Consider the following 25,797-nt stretch of genomic DNA (forward strand, 5'->3'; position numbering starts at 1 on the left):
TCTGTTTTGCTGAATCTCTGTGTGGTATTCACATGTCATGACATCAGGTTCACGTTCTTCAAGTCGGTCATTCTCGTTCCTTTTCTGATGTTCTATTTTTATGGAAATAATCTGCTTGGTGGTTAGAAGCTGCAAGCATCCATTTAAAGCTTTTGAGAGAATACAGTGCATCAGGGAGATTACTGTGATTATTATAAGCAGGATAATTCCTAATGTCTGGAGTTAAAGAAAAACTCCATTGAAGGAGTCACTTTCTTAAGGCAATTGGCTTGTTCAGTGATCTTATGCAGCTGAGTCTCAACTTCCCCAGAAGTGTCAATCCAAGTGCAGCAGGTGATGTTGGCCATAGCATGAACACCTCCTTGCTCAGCTGAAATATAATCAAGGTCCACCCTATTATCAAGAACAACCTTGGCCAGAGTCTAGGGATTTTTGTTGGGCAACTATTGCTCTAGCAGCAGACTTGGCAATATCTTTAAGAGTTAAGGAGAGGTTCCTGATCATAGCCTCATTTGCAGTTACTCCTAGCCAAGGGAGTAGGGGGTCTACCAAAGAAAGCAAATTTTGAATCGTGAATGCCTCCTGGTATTTCTCATTTGAGTCTGTGGCTCAGGACTGAAAAAGTAACAGTCGTGGAGGCCAGTAAAATTTAAAGGTCTATAGATTACACAGGTGGTTTTATTCTGGTTACCCTTACCTGTGTCCCTTTCTTTGTACAGAGGCTGGATGCGAAGTTCCCTGGGTTTGGGGTTGTTAATCAGAGACAAGGAAATGGAACCCCAGGGTTAAGGAGTCTGATACAATAGAGAGAGGGCTGAGTTTGTTCCAGAGAAACTGAGGCAGTGGGAATCAAGAAGTTTGTAATGGGCTGAACTACAGGATCACCAGCATCATGGCAAATCCATCAGACATTTGGAGGTTAGATTACTCCCCTTTGCAATGGCCTGAGATATGTGAACAATGGCATTTTCTTTCCAAGCCAGAGCAAGGCAAAGGTGGACAAAAGAATCATAAGGACCTTCATGGTGTAAGAATTATGAAAAAGATGGTTGGAGGGGGATAGAAGAATGGAAAGAAGTGTTCTTTATCCAATGTCTTGGGGGGAAGCAGTCTACCTCAATGTTGGCTATTTCTCTTCCTAGTCAATTTTATTTTGACATTTTCAGCATTTGCTCGGGACCAGGTGTCAGGTGGAACTTCCGTCAGTTGTGAAATATGCACCCAAGTTTCAACAACTTGTAATTTGGTGGTATTGTCAGTGGTCAAGAATACTTGGTAGGGTCCTTTCCATGAATCTCACTTTTGCAAAAACGTCAGAGTAAAAACAATAACTGCCTGTAAATGACAAAAGACTTAAAAATGCCCATGGTTAAAGATATGATGAGAGTTCTTTATAATGGAATTGACAAAGAAATTTGGTTATTTCTGGGGTATACGACATTTTAAGGTAACTGAGATTGTGACTAATAACATTATACCAGAACATATCAGATTTCTAAGAATTTCATACAATTTCTAGAGCACATAACATATACCTATACAAATACAACATAAAGAAGGCTTATGATTACTTCTTATTTGACAATGCTTCCCAAGTAATTTAACATATCAAATAAGCTTAACATCTCTAATGAGTTTAACTTCTCCCTTTTTGTAAGGAGAGAGAACAAATCTTTTGAGATGTTCCAGGGACCCCCTTGGATAATCCTAAATGTACTTTCAGGTCAAAAGACTTAATTTCGTGTTTAATTTGGGACAGTTTGTCAAAAATATCAAAAGGTTTGGACACTTGACTAAACAGGGTCACAGACTATTATGAAACAATAGTTGTCTATTTAATCAAAGTGACAAAAGATTTTAAAGGCAAATACAAAAGGTTACATAGTTGTAAGCAAAACTTAGTTCTTTTAATCTTAAGAAGACTCAGTTTTCTTAAGTAATCTTAAATAAGGACCTGATAAAGATGACATGAAGCAGAAGAAATTATTTTGATTAAACACAAAATCTTTGCTTTCTAGGCAGGTTACTTAAAAGGTAAAAAAAAAAAAAAAAAAACCTTTCACAAGATCTTATCAAGAGCAGACCAATAGTCCAAGAAAACTTTGTTCTTTTATCAAGTGAAAGAAAGTTACATAAACAAACTATTGACATTAAAGCTTATTTTTAAAAAACTCCTAAAAATTCAATTTTAGCCAACTTGCCTACACAAGGTAAAATATTCTCTTTCTCTTCAACATTCTATATACATTTAGTTGTCCTTCATTTTCCTCCTTCTCATTCTGAAGCAACCAGCTTTACTTTAGGACAAATTTACTCTTTTCTTCCCTCAACAAAATTGCATCTTCCTACCTCATACCTTTTCTTACCCAAAACACATCTTACTTTCCTTGCATACAGAGTTGTTTCCCTCATTATTTCTGGCAGCTTTAATTACATTTACTAATTAGAATTCTTAAGTCTTAGAAACTTTAATTTCTAGTGAAAACTAGGAAACTGTGAACTGTCTATTACACTAGCATTTACATTGGCAAACTTATGAGAACATTTCAAAATTTCTAGAAGCATATGCTTTTTCATAGTACAATCTTTCAATGTGGCACAAGATGTGTTTACTAACAGGCTCAAATTTATCTAGTTTCTCTATAATAAGAAGCCAAAAGTAGGTGAACTTATGTTTAGTAATTAATATTTCAGTATTTTATCTTACTTGGAAGTGATCTAGATATTCAATGAATTTCCCATCATTTAATTTAACTTAGCAAAACTCAGGTTTTACATTTCAATCACTTGCTCCCAACAATTTTACTACCCAAAAAACTTCATGAGACATTAGGCAAAGTCAGCCATCAAGCTAAATTACTTTTCTTGCTGACAAATTTTGTAACAGAGATAATATGAATTTATTTGACTAGCAAACCCAGGTAGAATAAAAGTTGCATGTCTGTATTAAATTCAATGCTAATAACTCTGAAGACATGTCTATTTTAATTAAACCAACAAACGTAAACTAGCTTTTATTTACCAAAGATTATCCCAGATCACATGGACTTGAAAAACATTTGAGTTAGTTTGTACGTTTCTGAGAGTTTTAGGAATACTTAATTTGATAAGTGCTTTTTTTTTTGGAGCCAATCAAATAGAGCTCTTTTACAAATTAATTTTGGCAATGTCATCTGAAAGTAGAAAAACGTTATACATCTATAACATACATACATACACACACATAAACATATAGACAGACACAAGCAGAGATTTTATAGCTTTGGTGTTAAAATTTCAGCCATGAGACGGGTATGATAAGGCAAAACTCATTAGTTTATCAAAGAACAGTTAAATCCAGATTGGGTTTTTAGCAGATGGAATAAGTTAAGGTTTCCTGCTCAGATGGCTAAAGCTTTTTACTAATATTTGTGAAAGAGACACTTAAAATTTTTTTATTTGCCTAGTTTCCAAATAAGCACCCCACCTTTTTTTCTTCTGATAAGAATTACCTCCCTGAAGTTTGCCTTTCAAAGAGATGGCCTTGGGCCGGCCCCATGGCGTAGCGGTTAAGTGCGCGCACTCCGCTGCTGGCGGCCTGGGTTCGGATCCCGGGCGCGCACCGACGCACCGCGTCTCCGGCCATGCTGAGGCCGCGTCCCACATACAGCAACTAGAGGGATGTGCAGCTATGTCCTACAACTATCTACTGGGGCTTTGGGAGAAAACATAAAATAAATAAAATTAAAAAAAAAAAACAGAGATGGCCTAGGTAAGAGTTCCTGGAGAAGACAAGGTAGAACGTTTACATCTCAAAGGCACAGGGAAAGAATACAAGTTCCTCCAAGAAGGACTTTTGTTTCCCAAATTCAGAACTTTATAATATCTACAAGCCTTTTGAGATAAACAGGTGAGGTTTTAGGATTGGTTAACAAGATACGTAGGCTTTGAATTGCTTCCAGAGCTGCATTTTTGTGCTTGTAAAGACTCAATTTATAAGACAAGAACAGTTGTTAATTCCTCAAAGAATAGAGTTGCAACCTAAATGACTTCAAAGTGCTGACCCACTCATCTGACTACATTATCTTCAGTTTCCTTCTTTATATCAGGGAGAATATCTGCAACTAAAATGGAAATCAAAAGATTCCTATGTTCTAGATTTAAAGCTTTGTCTTTGGAATGTTTTCTTTTTCCTCTGGGTACATTTAGCTTAGGGGATAAAGCTTAAAAAATTCATATCAGGCTCTGAATATAAGCTTCCAATCTGGCCAACTTCTGACCATAGATCTACTTAAAAAATTCTTTCAAGTGTCTTGTCATGTTTCAGCTGAGACAAACAGTAAATATTCCTAGCAGTATTGAACAATGCCATGGACCCAAGAGGCGTCCCCAAACAGGGTGCCAAAGATATTATCCTCCCAAGATCCAGAGCCACTCCTAAAGATACCAAAAGAAAGAAAGACTTACTTAGACAATTCCCCTGAGAGCTGGCAAATGGTAGGACCTCAGTGGCAAATGGAGTGCAACCCACATTTTTGTCTGGCCATATTTTTGGGGTCTCCTGACCTGAAGGTTGCCAAGCCAGGTTCTCAGGACACAAAACAAGACATACAAGAAGGCAATAGCTGTCCCTGGGACAGAAAGGATTGATAACCAATGAGATTGGATTTGGACAGAAAGGGACAGTGTGGAATTTTACCTTCCTTTCTTGACTGGGCACTACAGACAGAGATCCAGGAGAGCTAACTCTGGTGAGAATTATCACCCTTAGCTGACTCTTGCCAGTTTTTCAAGGATCCCATTTACAGGCTCCCAAGTTTAAAGTAGAGAGTGTAGCTCCCTTATCTACCAGAATTTAGCAAAGTTTTTTTGTTAATTTTAATTTTAGTTTTCCCTTGGCTGTTTAAGAGAATAACTGATAGCAGTTTATCAGCGAATCCATTGGGGTTTCATCAACTTTGAAAGGGACCCATATGGAGGCATAGATATGGGGTCATCTGTAAGGCCATTAACTTGGTGGACTATTGTTTACAGTCTTGTAGTCTTTTCAGAGTGAAGAGGCAATTCAGATAGAGGATTAGTAAACTCTGAGTATTCAGGTAGAGGAGAATAGCCGGGAGTGGTAGAAGTCACGTCAATTTTAATCTTCTGTTTTAGGTACTGTTTGTGTCTTTAACTTTTCATTAGGTTTTTGCAATGAATCTTTCAATGAAGCTATTTTGGAATCTTGAAGCCTTTTGTAGGCTTCTGCAAACCAATTAAAATATATTTCCCATTCTGTTTGATTTGGGAGTCCTTGCTTTTCAAGTACACTTCTTAAATGGACAATCTTGTCTAATTGGAGCATAACCCATAATGGCTATTGTAATTCTATGTTGTCTTTAGTAAGGTTTTGACATTTTTTTCTGAGACCATAGTTCTTAGATATAAAACAAGCATGTGGCAGAAGGTGGAGCATTCAATTCTTTGAAACTTGAGGGATATCATTTCTTTAGCTAAGCCTTAGGTCTCTCGGAGCCAAAATAATACCTAAGAGGGATGTGTCACTGAGTTAGGGAATGTGTGGTATTTTTCAGTGTACGTCACTGCACAGGAATTTTCTTCAGGTTGGCAGGTGACCTACCATCAATCTAACCCATTCTTTGACCAACTTATCCTAGCACTGGAGTCTTAGGGTTAGGTGGTGGGCCCTCTACCAGCCTTTAAGTGGTTGACATTTGCTTGCCAATTTTGCAACTTTGGCTTTTGAAATTCCCATTAACAATAGATCTATTATTCTATTACCTCATGTACACATTAACAGAAACCAACAGTAACCAAGGATATGGAACTGTGGACACCAGCAGTAACCAAAGAACTGACTAAGAGAAGGCCTTAGGTGAACACTACCAGCAGTTCTCAAAGTGGAACTATGGACTGAACTAACAGATCCCAACAAATGGGGACTGCAGACTGAACCAAGTGTTACAGACTCAAGTTCCAGGTGGAAGCATCTGCCAGCTCAAGCTGATCTGCTAAGCCTTGGACTGAGACCATGGACTAACCAGGGGTTAAGGACTGGCTTTCTGTTAGAGCCTACTGTTGGTCTAGATAGACCTGTTAACTCTGGACTGGAAAACCAATTAGACCAAGAGCTCAGTGCCAAGAGAGTGGAGCTCAGATCTGAAAGAAACTTACCCACAGCCCTCAGAAACATTGAGAAAAACAAAGGGTTCATGGGTACCAACACCTGTCATTTCTCATTCTCAAAGCCATCAGTAGTCTCCTTCAGATTCCATCACTGCCCCCACCAAACTGTTAAAAAACAAAATTCAACTGAGTAAATTTTAAAGATCTTATTGGCTTTATTCAGTGATTCATGAATTGGGCAATATCCAATCTAGCAGATAGAAAGAATGTCTGAGCAGCTGTAAAAAATGGAAGAATTTTATAGGCAGAAGGGAGAGGGAATAAGAAGTTATACTAGAAAAAAAGCAGATTGGTAATGGCAAGGTCACTTTCTTTAGGGGATGGCAGGGGTCTATCAAGCAGATTACCTAACTAGTGCTGATTAGGTGATTCCTGATTGACTGGCTTAAGATTCCATTTCTGAGGGGGCCAAAACTGTAACTCAGTCTTGGTTTGGTGACATGGGGCTTGTTTTGAGCCTGCTGTCTTGTTTTCAACCCTGGCTAGTTATTCTAAATGTTCTAATTCTATCAATTTCCATCTCTTCCCACAATAAATCTCATTCTCACAATATGCGAACATTTTTCCTCAATTCTCTAACTTATATCTTGAAGGTCAGAATGATGTAAACGTATGGTGAAAAGTTTTGAAAGCTTTTGTGTGGATATGGTGGACAGAAAAATGTTCTCTTTCTAAAGACAGGTATCTTGGTATTGGATTGTTCCTATCATTTTTGATATTGTATAAAGCATACTGAGCCCTCCCTTTAGTTTCATATGTATAACATGAAAAGGCTCTTTTTCAATCCCTTATCAACATATTTTGAAATCACTTTTTCTTGACCACCCTATATACATTTTTCTTTCTTAAATTGTCACATCTGTTTAGACATGCCATGTTCTTCTCTACTCACACTTTCAAATACATTTCATTCAGCTTCCTACCCCATATTTTTTCTTCTCCTCTTCCTGGTCCTATCAAACTTTTCTACTATACTACCTCCGCTGATTTTCTAGTCTATGTTCAAGAAATATCTGAATATTTTCTTCCTCTCTTGAAACCACTCCATCTACCACTTTGCTTAGTTGAAACTTGGTGTTTTCTCATAATAATACTCCACATGTAGTTTCACAAGTGGAGGCTAGTCTTCCTTTTTTCTCTCCTTGAGGGTAATGAGGATAAATTTACAACATTTTTGCTTCACTTTATCCTATCCCAGAACACTTATCTCAAAACTAGCCTGGAGCAGTCCACCCTGATTTGAAAAGCTTCTATTCATATCAACTTAATCCCACTTTAATCAACAAACTCCAAGATATCTTTCCTGATTTTTGGAAGACTGAGTACCTAGTTCACAGTTATCCTCTCTCCACTAACTATTACCACCATCTTTAGAAAATCTCAAGATGATCTACCTAATTAATGAACTTCATAGTCTTTGATTCCTTGTACTCCTGTTACAAAATTCAGTTCACTTTAGAAACCAACTCACATGCCCACACCATGGACTTTGTTACTAGCTAAAACTCTTACGCCTATAGGATTTTCTGAAATTCCCATCTCTGCTACAATATCTTAGCTTTCCATTTCTCCCTCACCGCTACTCCCCTTAATCTTCTCTTCACCAGAATTCCTCAACACTCATGGAATTCATCTCCCTTTTTAGATTTACTTCTTATCTTCTACAACAGAATCCCATGATCAATTATTTCATCTACTGTTGCCTGGACTCTGAATCCTGATGTGTTCCTTTACCTGATGCCATACCTCTTGTCAGTCTCCACCCTTGTTATCCTAAGGGCTGTCTGAAGTCCAAGACTGTATGTGAAGAAAAAGAACAGGCTTTGGAGTCTAACGTGGACCAGAATCTTATTCTTACCACCCACTAGGTTTGTGATGTTGAGAGCTTCAGTTTTCTCATCCATAAAATGAAGATAACTTTTTTTATCATATCATGGGGTTTTTATGAAAGATACATGATATAAATACCCTGGCTCGGAGCAGACAATAAGCATTGATTCTGCCTTCCTTTCCACTGAGATAGAATCTACGGCCTATTCACTTTTCAGCTTTCTTTCAATATTGATCCTTGATTAACGCTTTTTCTCGTTCTCTACAATAATTTATTTCAATTTTTTTTCCGAAGACGCATGGTCCACACCTTGGTTCCTGATTCTCAACTATGACATGCTCTTTTTCTTCTACCAGAAGAATATAAATCATGAGGTTGTGAACGCCCTCAATTTTTCTTCCAAACTTATCTAAATATTCACCTATGCTATCTCAGGGGAAGAAGTAACTGCTTTCCAAGGTCAACCTCTCTATCAATAATATTGGGCTTATCATCTTTTGCCTCTTCTGAGATGATACTCTATCAATTATTTCTCCATTGGTATCATCAATCTCTCATCTTTGGATCATTACCCCATTCTATCCATCTACTTCATCCTTTAAAAATTTTAAAAATAAACAATATACTTTTTCGCCCTCATCTCAGTATTGAAATTCTTTTTTGCGAAGGTTAAAAATGACCTGATGATTGTCAGACTGTAACACTTCACTTGGTCTTTTTATCTGCAGCTCCTGACATTATTGCCCAGAACCTACTCTTGAGAACACCTTTCTCTGATGTCTACAATATCTCCCACTCCTAGGTTATTTCCTCCTAGCTTCCTGACTAATCTTGTTTATCCGTCTTGACCAGTTGCTCTTCTTCCATTTTTCCATAAAACTCTCTCCAAATTGACTGACATGATGTAAATAGGTGGTAGGGTTCTGCCCATTTTTCAGTAAGTAGAGTGGTTTCTAGAAAAAGAAGTCACAACAGAATTTTTAAGCTATTTCTGTTAGACCACTCCCATCCATGCCTGAGCCACATCCAGACTCCACCATGCCTCTCACTTCAATTACTATGCTGCATCTTACAAAGCTGCAGCACTCACCCTAACAAGCATTGATCAGTTTTCCTGGAAAATCTAACCTGCTGCATTTCTCAAGAACATGTGTTATGACAATTTGTTCTAATAGGATTATATTGGGGGGATGAACAAATGAAGTCACATTTCATCCAAGTTTTTTATATTGGTCCCAAACTTTTTGACACTCTCAGGCCAATTTGTAGCTGAATGTTTAACTTCCAGAATATCAGCCCCCATCCTCTGTGGTTGTTGCAGGTCATTTTAGAGCTCTGAAGAGGCTTCCACTCTAGTGGGGTCATTGTCAGGTTCGCAGACTAGGATGGACTATTACTGGGGTAATTCACTATGTCTGACTGAAGTCCTCGTAAATATAGAATAACTCTAAGGATATTCTTCAATGAGCTTGCACTAATATAAGTCTCTATGGGGAAACTCTGTTGTTCCTATGTAACATCAGCCTACTCAATAAGCTTATGTTCCACATTAGCACCTACTCTTCTTTGCCAGACTCTGTGCTAGAGGTTGTCTGTAAAAGCAGTCAAACTGAAAACATTGGCTTATGTAAATTTATTTTCCTGTACAAATTAGAAGATTCTGATATATGTATGTGTGTATTTGTGTGTGTATATCTTGTGTATAGTTTGCTACTAGACCTTCCTTTGTCTTCTCTTAACTTTGAGATATATCTCAGTCTCATAGATCTCTCCTATTAAGTCTCTATTTTGAATAAAATTGGTATACCACGTAGCAGATTCATACAGCAATCAGATATTAGTGATTCCTCACATGCCGGGATTGAAGTTAGAGAATCATAGATAAAGCTCATTAGGGACCTAAATTCCATGCTGTTTTATGCTTCGTCTCTATAACAGAAATTGTATAAATAGCCTGTAGTTTGTTCTATTTCCTTTCCATGGCCAAATGGGACATATAGTGATCTCAGCTTTCCTTGAGGCATCATAACAGTGTAACTAGTCTCTATTATTTAAGTTTCAAAATTAAACAAAATCAGACTTCCTTTCCTTAAACAAACAAAAAAATCAAATTGCGTGTAATCAAGGATACCACAAAAGCTTGAAGGAAAAGAGTGAAAAACACGTAACTTTCCTGTTTAATGTTATTTGAAACATATCTCTGGGAATTTTTTCAAACAGAAAAAACGCCGATTTTTTGTTGAGGATGCCAAGGCAAGTGTCAAGGCTTGCCTGCAGCCCTTTCTCTGTGTTGCTTATCCATTCATCCAGAGAGGATTACATGGATTTCATAGACTTGGTCCCAAGAAGGTTACAATTTAGGTCAAAATAATGTCATTCTTCTATTTATAGTGTTTTATAATGACATAATTCCTAGACAAAAGGAGTAAGGGAAATGGAATATTTTTTGCCAACCCGTAGTAGAAAACCTCAGCCCTTCCTCAGTTATCACCCTCCCCCGCAAGTAAATGCCACGGTATTCCATTATCCATCTTGTTGTTTTTAACATTAGAAATAAAACTTTAATTTAAGTTGAAATATTCAAATATATGTACCAGCAAATGGTGCTACCTACATGTACTGATGCTCTGGAATGACAAAGCAATATTCAAGAGGGAAAGAAAATCATGATGAGTATTTCAGGTAACTCCAAGTCTATGAGAAAATCAGAGAGTATATCAAAAAAATCATTAAAATTATATGTTTTTCTTCCTTATGAAATTCTAGTGAGGTTAAATATGCCTCCAGACTTGGCACTTTCTTAATAAAGAAAAATAATTGCTTCAGAAAAAATTGCTTTCAGAATAAACTAATAATACTGAGGAATTTGGGCAATTTTACAACACATCTAATAAGATGTCACTTTGTCACCACCAGTAGATATTATGAAGATGATAGGGAGGTGCTACATGCCAAAGCAAAAATATAGGATTACATTTCTCTTTCATGATACTATTAATTACATGAGATGTGGCTATAAAGCCATGAAACTGATTACAAGAGTATGGTTGAACCCTATAATGCAACTCATCCTTTCAGAACAACGTCAAATCTAGTACATTTGTACGGGATAAAAGTTAATAAATTCTTAATTTGCAAAATAGAAATGTCTTAAATTATTATACAAGTGGTCCATGACTTGCAAGGCTCAACTTATTATCAATGTATAGAAGTAAGAGCACAGAAATCTTAGAGCAAAGCCCCCAGTCCACTAGAACAATGGCCTTTACTTTGTAATTCAAAAGTTCTGGTAGGTCACCAAGGAGACAGACAGGCAAATGACTTTGCTGATGGAAATGCAAACTTGGAGGGAGGGCCCCTCTTTCATGAAGAGGCAGAAGTGCAGAAAGTGAGTAATTTACTTTTGCTGCACATCTTTTCTATCTCCTGCCAATGATGAATGGAATAGAAGAATTTCAGATTTCACTTCCTCGTAGCAATAGTTTCATAAATCATGGTTATAATTGGAATAATCAGAAATTGTTCCTTCATTTAGCAATAATCCTTTGAACTCCCACTATGTGCACAAAACTGATCATGTTCTGGAACATGGAGACAAATAAAACACACATGGCTTTTACCCTTGACTGTGTCAGTTTAGTGAGAATCAAAAACAAGTAAAATTAGAACATAGTAGGATAAAATGCTAAAACAGAACAACGCAAAGTCAGTAAGGAGCAGCGGCTGGAAACGGGGCTAGAGATAGGTCGAGGCCAGCTTACAAACAACCTACCTGGATTTTCACTTATGGGCAACTTATAAATGCTGTATTTATGCTAATTATTTTAAATGAACATCTAAAAGTATCTGCTTGGCAGCAATATGCCAGGAAGGGAATCTGGAAATGACTAAAAATATCCAGAATGATTTTCTTCAGATTAAATTCCCAAGTAAGCACATTTGTCCAAAATCTATTTGGCAGACATTAAAATTAATCCTTACAATGAAATATGTCTTCATACACATTAAAAAAGGCTGGAAATTTGAGGGGCTACTGATACCGGCTCAAGACAAGGTTGACATAAGCAAAGCCATATTGCAGAAAAGAAACCCTATTGTAACTTTGAATGACCTCTCACTGACTAACCCAGCTGGATATGCACCCGCCAGGAGATCTAACTGCTCTGTAGATTTTACGACCCCTGCTTGTGCATGTACCTCCCAGCTGCGATAAGATGATAACTTTTTGTGCTTTTGAGTTCCTTGGGAATGTGATGACCCCCTAACAGACAGTCTATGCTGAGAGGCATCATCAATGAAAACTGAAAGATCTGGTGTGGCACTCCCAGTCTGTATCACCAGAGGGTCAACACTCCTAACCCCCTCCCTTATAACCCACCAGCCTATATAACTGCTGTAAGATTTTGTGCCCCCTTAAGATTGTTCTTTGAGACATTAGTCAACAATCTTCCCCCTTGCTAGCAAGCTGTAATAAACTACTCTTTCTTTTGCACCATCTTGACTCTTGATGACTGGCTTTTGTCTCACAGAGAGCAGATCGTGCCTTTTGTGCAGTAACACTACCAACATAAGAACACTAACCTTTCCGGATATTTAACAGATATAAAAAATATGTCTGCCCACATTTAAATCCCTTACCAGCTTACTTCTCTAGCTCCTGTTGCCTAAATATCTCTCTCTTCTAAAATATTTGGTATCATAACCTCTTTTATCAAATAAAATGGAGCCAAGCAGAACATCAAAAACTCTAAATTTCTCAAAATGTACAAAATGCTGGAGAGGCAGCCTGCACCTGCAAAGCAAATGTGTTGAATAATCAGGGATCCCAAACAGAGCCGCACTAGAGTAATTTACTCAGCTAATCATTATGTGAAATGGAACAGTTGATTTCTGCACCAAGTTACATCAAAGTAGATACATCTCTCATTCGATTAAATAAAGCACCACAAACAAAATCATTTAGCTCAATGTGAGGTTCTTAGTAAGCACTTAATAAATCTAAGTTCTTTCCTTAAAGAAGGCACTGTGTCTTTTATTTTTGGTGTGTGTACTTCCTGGCACATGGAGACGAGGTCTGTGTGATTCAAAATCCTGTTAGATGAAGGTCACGTGTCATCTAAGTCCTTAGTATGTTGTAGAAAGATACACTGTGCTTTAAGACATTTAATATCAAAATGACTTCAAGATAACCATGGTTTTAGTTTGCTAGCATAAATTTAAATCTGAGTCTTCGACAAGAAAGTCAGAAAAGAGAGTCTCTCCTTTAATTGGCCATAGAGCCAACATCTTCAGCCACTTGAGCGTTAAAGATTAGGGGATGGACAGCAGCCTTAGCTCTTTCTCTTCCTCTAGCACTTGCTGGCTTCTATAGACCTCAACTAATTTTGCAACTGAGTTTTAATTTAAATGGCTTTCTAGTGTAAATAAAAGTGTTTGGGTTTCCAAGAAAATATGTGGAATTGTTAGAAAATGTTCAAGTTGAAGTATCTCTAAGCTATTTTGTTTTTTTAGAAACTTAATAGGGAACAGATGTCAAACAGCAGTTTACAAAGCGGGGGCAGAGATTTTTCTCTTATTTTATTTAATTTCTTCCTTACTTTGGCTTTCATGTTCTCTCTTTATGATCTGAGACTAGAATATAGCTTTTCATGATATATCACCTCCTACACAGAGTAGACTCTCCACCAGCACATGAATGTATGCTGACACTTATACACTCCCCCCCCCCAACGCACACACACACACGTACGCACCTACTCACACATCACATATGAGACAAAGCACTGTTCTACAACACCATTCCTGAAATGCTGTGGACGCATATGGTCAAGTTGTGGAAACAATTGAGAAAGGAAAAAGTAACCCTGGTATGCTTTGTTGTCTATCAATACATATATAAATTTTAGGCATGTTGATTATTAACCATGGAAAATTGGGAACTATACAACATCATATCCGCGGTAGGGTTTTTTCCACACATCTAAAGTTGATATTGAAACTAAGCACAGTAGTTCCCTCCGGAATGAGAGATATGGAGAGGGGAGATTTTCCTAATTTTACAAGTTAACATCTCTACAATTGGGAATTTGTTTTACAATTGACAGTGTTTTGCCTTAATTGGAAGTGTTTTTTTCCTTCTTGGTGGCACATAAAATAGTGATGCATCTTACAATCTAGGTGCCTTGGATTCTTCAAATTTGCTGTTCTTAAAACAGTTGCATTATAAATGATTTTTGTTTTCCTGTGATCTTCAGGGTTTTTGAAATTGTAAATATCAAAGAAGAAGGAATCAAAAATAATGAATGGAAAAAATGAGAGGAAATGCTGAAAAACAAAATAGACACTAATAGTGGAGCAATTCATGGCAGAATTAAGTATCATAAGATGTATTAAATGTTTTAGTTATTTGTACACCTGTCCTGTCTCTAATTAGAGTACAAGAGACCACGATATCTTAATCACCTTTGAATTACCTCTGGGAGGCAGCACACTTCCTGGTAACTTAGTAATTTGGCAAACATTGGTTGAATAAATAGATTATGAAGTGAATTAGCTTTTAAATATATTCTCCAAAATTCCCTGGACCATGTTTCTCAGATTTCTTAGGCATTTTCTCAAACTATGCCTGCTTGACCTAAGGAAAGCAGACCTGTGGAAACCTAAAAAGAAAAGTTCAAAATAATAGGACCAAAGTGGAAACTGATATGACTATATTTTTTCTTGGTGATAATCTTGTGTTGTGGTGATATTATTTTCTATATTTGTGATTAAAAAGACCTTATTACAACCAAATAGTCTAACCCAGCACTTTAGAGCGAGAGTTCCTCTCTGTTCACACAGCTTCCACTACAGCACTAAAGATTCTCTAGTAAGATCTCCCGACTACTTGCCTGTCTTCCCTTTCTGAAGAGGGACAAGGAGCTATTCATCTTTGTAAACGAGATGTTTAGCACCTTGCCTAGCATGTGGTATTCTATAAATGTTGGTTAAATGACATGGCTGAATGACAAATTTTAAAAAATGTAAAACTTGATATTAGTGGTGCCACAAAGAAACCCCTTAGGAATGTAGCCATCTGGCTATGTTAAGCATGTGTGGCAAGCAGAATAATGGCCTCCCCTAAAGATATCACCCGAATCTGAGGATATGTTTCCTTCTGGGGCAAAAGGGATTTTGCAATGTCATTAAATTAGGGATCTTGAGATGGGGGATTATCACAGGTTTCTCTAGTGGGCCCAATATAATCACAAAGGTCCTGATAAGAGGGAGCAGGAGAATCAGAGTCAGAAAAGATGTGAAGACAGAAGTAGAGGTAGGAGTAAGCCAAGGAATGCGGGCAGCCACTAGGAGCTGGGAAAGGCAAGAAAATATATTCTTCCCTAGAGCCTCCAGAAAGAATGTAGCCCTGCTGATCCATCTTAGACTTCAGATCTCTAGAACCACAAAATAATAAACCTGTGTGTTTTAAGCCACTAAATTTGTGACAATGTGTTACAGCAGCAAAAAGAAACTAACATAGCGGGTAAATCAATTAGGCATAATTTGGCTTCAAATAGCAGGAATCTCAACCCAAACTGGTTTAAACAGTAAAAAAGTGCATTGGTTTACATATTAGGAAGTCTGATATGAATGGGTCACTCTATGTCTCAGTGACATCATCAGTGATGCCATTTAATTTCTTTCTGTATCTCTGCTCTGTGTTTCTATTCTCTTGGCTTCATCCTAAGACTGGGTTCTTTATAAATTTGGGAAGACTTCCAGCAGTAATTGGAGTTGAATGCTTCCTTGTTCATTTTTAGCAGAAAACAGCCATGCTTCCCATAAATATCTACCTTGATAGACTTGGACTAATCTGGGCCCATCCCTGGAGCTTCCCTCAAGGGCTACCTGTTCCTGAACAAAGTCAGAGTTCTATTAGAAAATGGAAAAGGAGGAGGTAGCTAGATAGGATACCAGCAATGCCCCACAAAGCTTATCACAAAATCCTGTGCTTAGGAGAGTGTTGGGATGAAAGTGGTTAAACGAGTCCCAGCGCTACTGTGCCCTCAGTCCCAGGCCTAGGAAACAATCTCCAGCTTGTACTTGGCACTATTTCCCTTGCTCTGTAAGGACAGTTGTATAATAGAAGGAGCGGCAGCAGTTAGGAACAACCCAGGACTCATTCTGCCAGGCTCAGACTGGTCTTTTTTCCACCTGGGGAATGGCAGCATGCCCAGCACCTTGGCTCATGATTCCACCGTCTGGCCTACCTGCCGCAGGTTGCTGAACTCTGGATTAGATTGACACCAGAGAGCCTCTCGTGAATTCGCCCTACAAATGGTGCATTCTCTTTGAAAACTGATACTTTCCTTTATATGCATTACTGCATCAAAATCTTCATCTTCATGTATGTTTTGCAAGTATCTGATATGATAGTTCTGAGGAATTTCCTACGCAACCAGTTCTGTAGCCCGGCAGAGTACTACACGGAGAAAAAGGGAGACAGAGGAGATATTAATTGGGTAGTTATAAGGTATGTACTGAGCTATAAGCTTTATGTATAAGATATTTCATTTAATCTCCAATTTTCAATGCATTATTTTCTCCAATTTTACAGAAGAGGAAATTTGGGAACTAAGCTGCAAAGCTTGTAAGTGTCCAAGCTGTTACTAACCTTAAGGCAGCATGATTCCCAAGCCCAGTTTCTTCCTTTTGTACTCCTAGGGGCCACTCCCAGTGCTGGATATCTGAATAGAGTTGACCTACGAGAGCTGCCCCATCCTAACACTATCCCTATGACTCAAGGTTCATCCCAGAACTGGTCCAGAGGTCCTACAGGGAGACTGAGAAATCTGAGGAGCATCAAACTTTCCCCAAGTATGTCAAAGAGAGAGATGAGGAAAGGCTCCTCTAGAATAGCTCCAGAAGAAAGCTAGAATGGATCTAGTGGCTGTCCCACCCCAAATTAACTATAAGGGAAACCTGACTGCAATAACATTGACCATCAGGATCGATTAGGATAATTTGACTTTTAGGTGGTCATATTCTTCCTCTACCATAGTCCTAAGCATTTGCAGAGGATTAACATCAAAGATAGAAAAGAATTACCTTTCAATATTCTTTTGTTTCCGGGGTCCCTTTCAGAAATTACACACAAATTTCCCCAGACATTTGTACATCTCAGGAGAGCCCAGGCATCCAGAGAACAGAATATGAATGGGCTTGACTCTGAGTTTTATGAGGGCAAAGATTGCATCTTATGAACGCTGCATCCGTGGTTCCCAGATCAGTGCCTGACCAGCAACAAATCATTATTGTTATACGAAGGACTAAGTGAAGGAAAGGATGGACAACTTAGTAAACATATGTTTTGTTAGCAAACAGGAAGACAAGGGCAGTGTGAGATGGTGGTGAACAGGGCTAGATTTGCGTCATTATTCAACAAAAATTATGGAACATTTTGCCTTAAACAAGGCAAACCCAGACCTATAGTGATGACCTTTAAAATAGTGCACATTCCACTATTGGCATTCATGGGGTAGAAAAGAAAGGTCTTTTTACCCAATAAGCATCACACGAATTCTCAGGGCTTTGCAAAATGTTAGTGTTCGAAAAGCATTTCTACTTACTGGCAATCTTCAAGCAAACGCCTAAAACAATTTTCAGAAATGCTTCTATTGAACTCTCCCGAAATTAAATTTTATGTAGTACTGTGTGATCGCTTCTGCTTTATTGTTCAAGGACTGTTAATAATGAGTGAGAGTTTTAATATTCGGAAAACCAGCAACAGAATGGGACCCAAGGTTCTATTATTTTATTTTTTAATAAAAAAAATGTAAAATCCCTGTTAGAGTCAGTTTCCAGAGATAATTTATTGGCATATATGTTGTTAAATTTATTTCTAATTTAGAAATAAATCAGTGTATTAAGAAGTTAAAACAGAGCATACCTTACAATGAGATGACTCAGAGGCTCTCGGGATCCACAAAACATTTTTTCATGGCAGTTGTGCCTTGAAATCACAAAATGGAAATGGTAAACACCAGAGCATATATCAGCAACAGGAGTAAGTCAAACATGGTCACCACTGTTTCCCTCACCATCTCCAGCGGATGTTTTCCACAATGGGAAGTCAATTATTGCTTCCACTTCTACATTAGTGTAATTGGTTCTTGCTCTCCAGAGGAGAACTTATTAAGTTAATTTTAGTAAAGAAGGGAAAAGGGGTCCCGATTTGCTGCCAAATCCACTGGGTATAGATAATCACTCCTATCTCCCTCCAGATCCTAAGGGAATTCTTGGTAGTGCTATGTCTGTAAAATCCTTTTTCTCTTTGTCAGAGAAAGCAGAATGACACTATTTTTTTTATTTTCAAGAAAATTGGTATGCTTAGTGACAACAATTCTAAGAAGCAGTACCTTTCAAAGTATTGATTATCACACGTCTTAAGGAACAGTCAGAGTATGTTCAGAGGATAGTTGACAGAAATGTACAAAGCACGTGCCATTTCTAAATTGTTTCCAGTTGCAATTAAGTAAATGCATGCCAAAGCTAAATTTCCAACAGTTCCTACGTCAAACCAGATCTTTAGTAACCCAGCAAAATCCAAGAGATGCTTTTCTTTTGGGAAAGTTATTCCAAGTATGAATGAGCAATGATGTCTTTTCATATGGGCAAGTTCTTCCTGCATAGAGTGTGAGATATGGGGAGGCATAATTCCCAAAGATGGTTGCCTCTTTTCTGCCAACATTTTTTATTTTGAGTAAAATATTTTCGGAATGCCCAAGAGATTTCCTTATTTGAATAGGGAGCTGGAACGTCGCATTTACAGCATATTTGGCAAACTTTGGAATGTAATGTAGAAATCAGAACTATCTATAAAATAATTGATGCATTCCCCACATCTTCTGATTTTGAGTGCAGCCAGATCATACGGGTGAAGCCAGATCAGGGATCCTCAGGTGAGAGAGAGCACCAGCATCTGTGCCATCTCCAACGGGACATAGGTGACTATAGTTTTTCTGGCCTTTGAGAACCCCGATTCAAAGTAGTAAGCAATTTGTTACTTCACACAAGCTAAACAAAGTAAAGCAAAACAAACAGAAAACACTCTATTAGGTGTCTATGCGAATACACTAAGGGCTGGAACAATCATTTAAATCAGATGAGGACAAGTGTTTCTGCCTCTATGATCTGGATTGTTGCCTTAACCCTCAGCCTCACTTTGAAACCACACCTCGCTGTGCATCCTCAGAGCAATATTAATTCAGAACTGACTTGGATTTGTTCTCTGGGCAAAAGGTTAAGTGATCCATAAATTCATTTCCCTGTAGATTTGGAAAAAGAAAAGTAAATATCACAGTGATTTGTTAGCCAGGTTTTTGCAGCAACAGAATCATCGAATATTCCTCCCGTCATCAAAATCAATGCCGTGTGGTGAATAAAAAATAATTAAAATATTTATGGCTCACTGACATGAATGATGCCAATGACCAGAAAGATCAAATCCTTAAAGAAATCTGATTAATCAGGAATGGCTCTAACCTGCTTCGTGTTTGGCTAAGAACTAAATTTCATTACAAATGTGTAAAGAAGCATAATTCATCCCTGCAAAATGGCTTTTTGTTAACATAACTTCACTGTGAAAAAATGCTCAGTATCTCTAAATCAAAACATATTTGTTACAAAATAGAACCTACATTTTTCATGATCTAACCTTAGATTTTGTGGTTCCCTATCCAGTGACTCAAGGTTAGTGTAATAAGCACCTTTATAACTCATGGCAGATGCTGCTCCGTGCAGCAGATTTTGTGATTGCAGGTAATAGTCTTTGGGCTTAAACACTCTCATGGAGGAGGGTGTGCTTGAAAAGACAATAGTAGTGGAGAGATTCTTAGAGATGGCGCCATCCACTCTGGGCAACAATAGCTCAGTTATTGAGTATCCATTAAGGACATGACATTGGTTTGTGCTCACTGCAAGTTTCCATATTGAATCCAAGCTTCTTTTTATAAACGAATGGGGCCGGCCCCGTGGCTTAGCGGTTAAGTGCGCGCACTCCGCTGCTGGTGGCCCGGGTTCGATCCCGGGCGCGCACTGACGCACCGCTTCTCCGGCCATGCTGAGGCCGCGTCCCACATACAGCAACTAGAAGGATGTGCAACTATGACACACAACTATCTACTGGGGCTTTTGGGAGGAAAAAGGAGGAGGATTGGCAATAGATGTTAGCTCAGAGCCAGTCTTCCTCAGTAAAAAGAGGAGGATTAGCACAGATGTTAGCTCAGGACTGATCTTCCTCACCAAAAATATATATATATATATATATATATATATATATATATATATAAACGAAGAACATTGCCTTCATGTCCCTTTGTGTCTCCAAATAATTGTTCAATATGCAGCGAAAGACTAGGCTTTTTCCTCCAAGAGTCGTGAAAAGATGTGCCAGATCGAGAAAATCACAGAGTAGAAAGGGGCCCACGAGATTAGCTTGTTTGCCCTTCTGCCTCTCTAAGTACAACTCTCGCTATGGCCTTTCATAACGGGGCACCGAGTGTTGCAAACCCAAGAGCTTGCCATGCGGTCCCCACCTTGTGCTTTTGCTCAGACTGAAACCTCCACTCCCCCTTAGCACCCCTTCCTCACTCTCTTATCCCATAAGATACAACTCTATTTGGTCAGTAAACTGCTTATGGAGCACAACACACAGTGTTTGTGCCTGGCAATAGAGAGGTGAGCAAAAGAGACATGTTCCCAACCTTCACTGAACTTATAGTCTAGTGGGGAAGACAATTTATGTAAATTATCATAAATAATTATTGAGTAGTGTTGCATGATGTTGGAAAGAGGCACAGGTACTATCATATAATAGGAGATCCTGGACATAGTCTGAGAGATCAAAGGTGACTCCCAAAAGGATGTTTAGACTAACACTTGAAGGAAACTCATTTAATGAGGCAAAGGAATTGCTTGGAGAGAAGAACATTCAAGCCAGAGAGATCTAATTTGTCAAGTCTGGGAGGTGGGAGTAGGGTGGTGGCAAGTGATGTGAAAAGTAAACGGAAGGGAGATTATGTAAACCATAAGGCAAATTGGAAGCCATCAAAAACAGGCAGTGATGTGATCAGATTTAGATTTCTTACAACTCACTCTTACAACTTACAACTGGATATTTGTTCAGAGTGTGATAAGAGAAGATGCCAGGGGACCAGAGCGGAGGCTGTTGCAACAATTCATGAACATGGCAAACTCTCTGTGTATCTCTGTTGATAAAACAACTTTGCCCATTAGCCTGTTATCATTGACATATTTCTTCCATCTTCCAGGTGATTAATACATATTTAAGACACTAGGTCCAGAACTTCTAAAATAGCATCATTACTGTGAATATGAGCTACTAACCTGTCCAAGACCATGCCAGAGCATTTCAATTTAAAACCAAGTCTGCTCTTGAATGAGTACATCAAGTGGAGCAAAATTAAAAGCATTGTTAAAATATAATAGACTTTACCTCCCTTTGGTCTTGGACACAAAGATATTTGAGTTGTCTTAAAGGACTTGCTCTTCACCAAGGCTTGACAATTATCACCTGAACTATATTTGTTGTGATACTTTCCCCCACTAATTTTCATTTGATATATGGAATTCTCCTTTTCTACTTAAATAACACCAGCACTTATTAGCACTCATTTTTTGTCTGGAGATGATCCTTTGACACACCAGGTTATGGAAGTTCAGTAGGACAATTAATATGAATGTACTGCTACCTATGCCCCTATTTCTCTGGCACGATCTTTCACTCAGGAAACTGCTGGTGTCATATTTCATACAAAGAAGGAAGCTTTAACTAATTTTTCTCCTCACAGCTCCTGCCTCTACTTTCTCCCTCCCTATCCCACTTATATAATATATAGAAATGTCTTAAGTATCTTGGATGCCCTCCTGATAAGCACTCTGCATCCCTCTCCAGGCAGAAGGGAAGTGCATACATGCCAGCGGCAGAACGTGTTTTCCAGGCAGGAAAACTTTTTGATTTCTTCAATTTATGCAATAGGTCACCAAACATGCCATCTGCTGATCTGGTTTGCAAAGCATATGGCTGCTGCTTCAATCAACAATGTAGGAGACGAACTAAAAGTCATATTTAGGAGAGAGTAACTAAAGCACATACAACTGAGTCACTCTTCTATGTGTTCTAAGTTCTATCTCCAGGTCAAGTTGGAATTCTTAAAGTCCTCATACTTGGAACACATTAGATTTGCCTTTTGCAGAACTGCAGTCACCAAGTTCCATTTTAATATTATACTTGTAACATAGGCAGCCATACAAAATTCATAACTATGTTTGCTTTCAAATAGTATTGAAAATGTTCTCTGTCCACTGTCATAACACTAATACAGTTGTTCCTCTGTATCCATGAGGGATTGATTCCAGGACCCCCATGGATACCAAACTCCATGGATACTCAAGTCTCATATAAAATGGTGCATCATTTGCATATAACCTACACACATTCTCCGATATACTTTAAATCACCTCTAGACTACTTATAATACCGAATACAATGTAAATACTATGTAAATCTTTGTTACACTGTATTGTTTAGGGAATAATGAGAAGGGAAAAAAGTCTGTACGTGTTCAGTAGAGATGCAACCATTGTAGGCCTTTTGATCCTGGTTGGTTGAATCCGGGCTGCAGAACCACGTATATGGAGGGCTGCCTGCGCTAATTAGATATTAAGCGCTCATGATGTGCCAGGCACTGTCTCACTGTTTCATTGTTCCCGATGGGCAGCACGGCACGTAGTTCAGAGCCTGGCTCCAGAGCCAGGCCACCTAGGCTCGGATTCTGGCTCCATCACTCACTGCCGTATGCTCTTGAGAGACTTAACTTAGTGCTTCGTTTGTAAAATGGGGCAGAAGATGGCAGTTCCCACCTCTGGGGTTATCACAAGGATTAAATGACTTAATACACATAAAGTACTTAGATCAGCTCCCAGCACATACTCAACATTATGTAAATCTTACCTATTAGTATCTCATTTAAACCACACAAAACCTCCATTTGCTATAGGAAGAAACTGAGGCACAGAGAGCTTAAGTAACTACCACCAAGGCATTCCGACTCTGGAGCTCATGACCTTAACTATTTGTTCTTTATAAAATGACTCAAGAAAGGATATTTTTATTTTTAGAGTTACATCTCTTTTTATTAAAACTATGAACTTATTTTTTGACTCAGCTGCAAACAAGCACAGATCCAAATTTGAAGTTCAATAATGAAGACATTGTTTTGAATTTTCTGATTGCCATTGGTGGATTCTCTTTTTTCATGATCTTGATTTTCTATTAATATTTCAATTTGGCTCTTACATCGTAAATACCTTTGGTAATAACCACTTCATATAATGTTCCAAAAGAGTAAAAGTTCTGAATATTATTTTTTTAAAGAACATTGCACTCTGAAGAGGGAAAAATCAACTGAACGTGGAAAACAAAGTTCATCCAATAAAGATATTTTGTTCTAACAGGGGCCACTGAGGAATGAAGATAAAGACATAATATAGGAATATGAAGTGGGGAAGACCACTTGTCTTTGGGCAGCTGCCTAACTTTTTAATCCCAGTCATATACAGATACTCTGTAGTCCAAACCCAATTAATTTAACTCCTCCAAACAATCAAATTCCTCCACCCATCTATGTCTTTTTATATACCACTTCCTTCTGCCCAAAATATGTTCTCAGTACATTCTTTTTTCTCTTTAACTTCTTTTTATCTCTAAAGATTAATCTCAAACATCGTATTCTCTGTGACGCAAGCATTGTCTAACACCCTTAGATAATTAACATTTCTCCCGCTTTTGTGCTTTTATGATGTTATATACATACTCTTATGGCATTTTATTGACTCACTTATTTCTTTCCACTTTTATTGAGATATAATTGACATACAGCACTGTATAAGTTTAAGGTGTACAGCATAATGACTTGACTTACATGTATTGTGAAATGATTACCACAACAAATTTAGTTAACATCCATCATCTCATATAGATACAAAAAAAATAAAAGAAAAAAATGTTTCCTTTGTGATGAGAACCCTTAGAGTCTACTCTCTTAACAAGTTTCAAATATACTATACAGAAGTATTAACCATAGTCATCATATTGTACATTACATCCCCAGTACTTATGTATCTTATAACTGAAAGTTTGTATCTTTTGACCACTTTCAACCAATTCTGACCTCCCACCCCCTCTGGTAACCACAAATCCGATCTCTTACTTGTCTATTCTTTTAACAAACATTCGTCGAGTGCCTGCTATCTGACACTCTGCATTAAATTGAGATTATCATGCAAATGTTATTTCCACTTTAAAAAATAGAGCCCTCTTTTATCCACCAGGATACTTGAAACAGAGCAGGTTCTCAATGCATGCCTGTCGAAGGAAAAAGTTGGCCAAATAAAATAATCCCATGACTTTGTAGACACATTATAATTTTTAACCAAAGGCAATGCTATTCCAATTGCTCCTCTACTTCCCACCAGACTCTGAATACCTTTTGATTGCTTCAAAAAATCAAATCCATCCTTGGAAACCAACAACTTGCCATCACTTAGAAAATGCAGGATGTCATCATCATGGTGGCCTGAGAGGATCCCTTTGTCTCTCCTCTTCAAACTACTGCAAGTAAAAACATCCATAACCCAACAAAGGCTACATTGACTCAATGCACCAGGATGCCAGAGAGATCCACACATCAGTACGTGTGAAGGTGAATGGAATGGAGCACATAGAGGATGCTAAATGGGGGAATAGCAGAGACATTGTCCAAAACTCTGGACCCCAGCTGCAGTGGCTAAGCCAGCCACCCCCAGCCCCAGAGAATCTGATGGGAAGCAGCAGAGATGCATACGTGATGCCTACTGGCCAGCCAGCCATGGCAGCACCTGCAGCCATGGGGAGTGGAGCACCAGAGGAGGCAAAGCCCCATGATCCCAGGCCCCCAGCCATGCCTCAGAACCTGGTAGCAAGAGCAGACATGCACACAGGACTTTGACATCTCAACTGCACTTGTGGCCACAAGGTAACACACAACAGCAGAGGTGGTGCTGTGGGAACTCGGTTCCCACTCTATCATCCCCTCCCCTTGCCACAGCAGTGGAGCTTTCAACCCAGGTGATCCCAGACGTGGCAGAGTCATCAGCAATCCCTGTACCCCCAGCAGTGAAGCCAGCAACTACAGTGACACAGGCAACAGCAAGGCATCAGTGACCCCCAGAGGTGCAGGCAGCAATGATGAGAGTACCAGCAACACCCCAAATAGAAGCAGTGGAAGGTGGAACATTCAGATCCTCAAATACAGCCAGAGGCAGCTCAGAAAACCCAAAAACTAGTGCCATAGCACCACCTACTGAAAAACAAAAGAAAGGCCTCTAATCTCCAACCAGCTGAAAAGTTTGAGTCAAAATGAACAAAGCTAGCTATACCTAAGTAAGAAAAGTATTTGCTATGACAAATGCACTGGCAGAGAAATAACTCAGCAAGCACCGCAAAAAGCCACCATAAGACAGCATCACAAAAAGAAGATCACAATTCTGCAGAAACCAAGCCTAAAGTCATGGAAGATTGTGATCTAACTGATAAAAAATTCAAAATAGCTGTCATGAAGAAAATGAACCACAAGAAAACTCAGGAAAGTAGTACAATGAGTTCAGGAATGAAAATCAGTGAAAGAGGAATACTTTACCAAAGAGATTGAAACTCTAAAAAAGAACCAAACAGAAATTCTGAAGCTGAAGAACTCAAT

General features: G+C 38.4%; 1 protein-coding gene across 2 annotated transcripts in view; it reads left to right on the plus strand.

The window, feature by feature from the left end:
* The window catches only part of LOC131398997 (sperm-associated antigen 16 protein-like), a 598,225-nt gene that overhangs the window by 545,190 nt on the left and 27,238 nt on the right, over window positions 1–25,797 (plus strand). The window lies entirely within an intron of this gene.

The sequence above is a fragment of the Diceros bicornis genome, chromosome 37, assembly GCF_020826845.1.
Source record: "Diceros bicornis minor isolate mBicDic1 chromosome 37, mDicBic1.mat.cur, whole genome shotgun sequence".
NCBI lineage: Eukaryota > Metazoa > Chordata > Mammalia > Perissodactyla > Rhinocerotidae > Diceros > Diceros bicornis.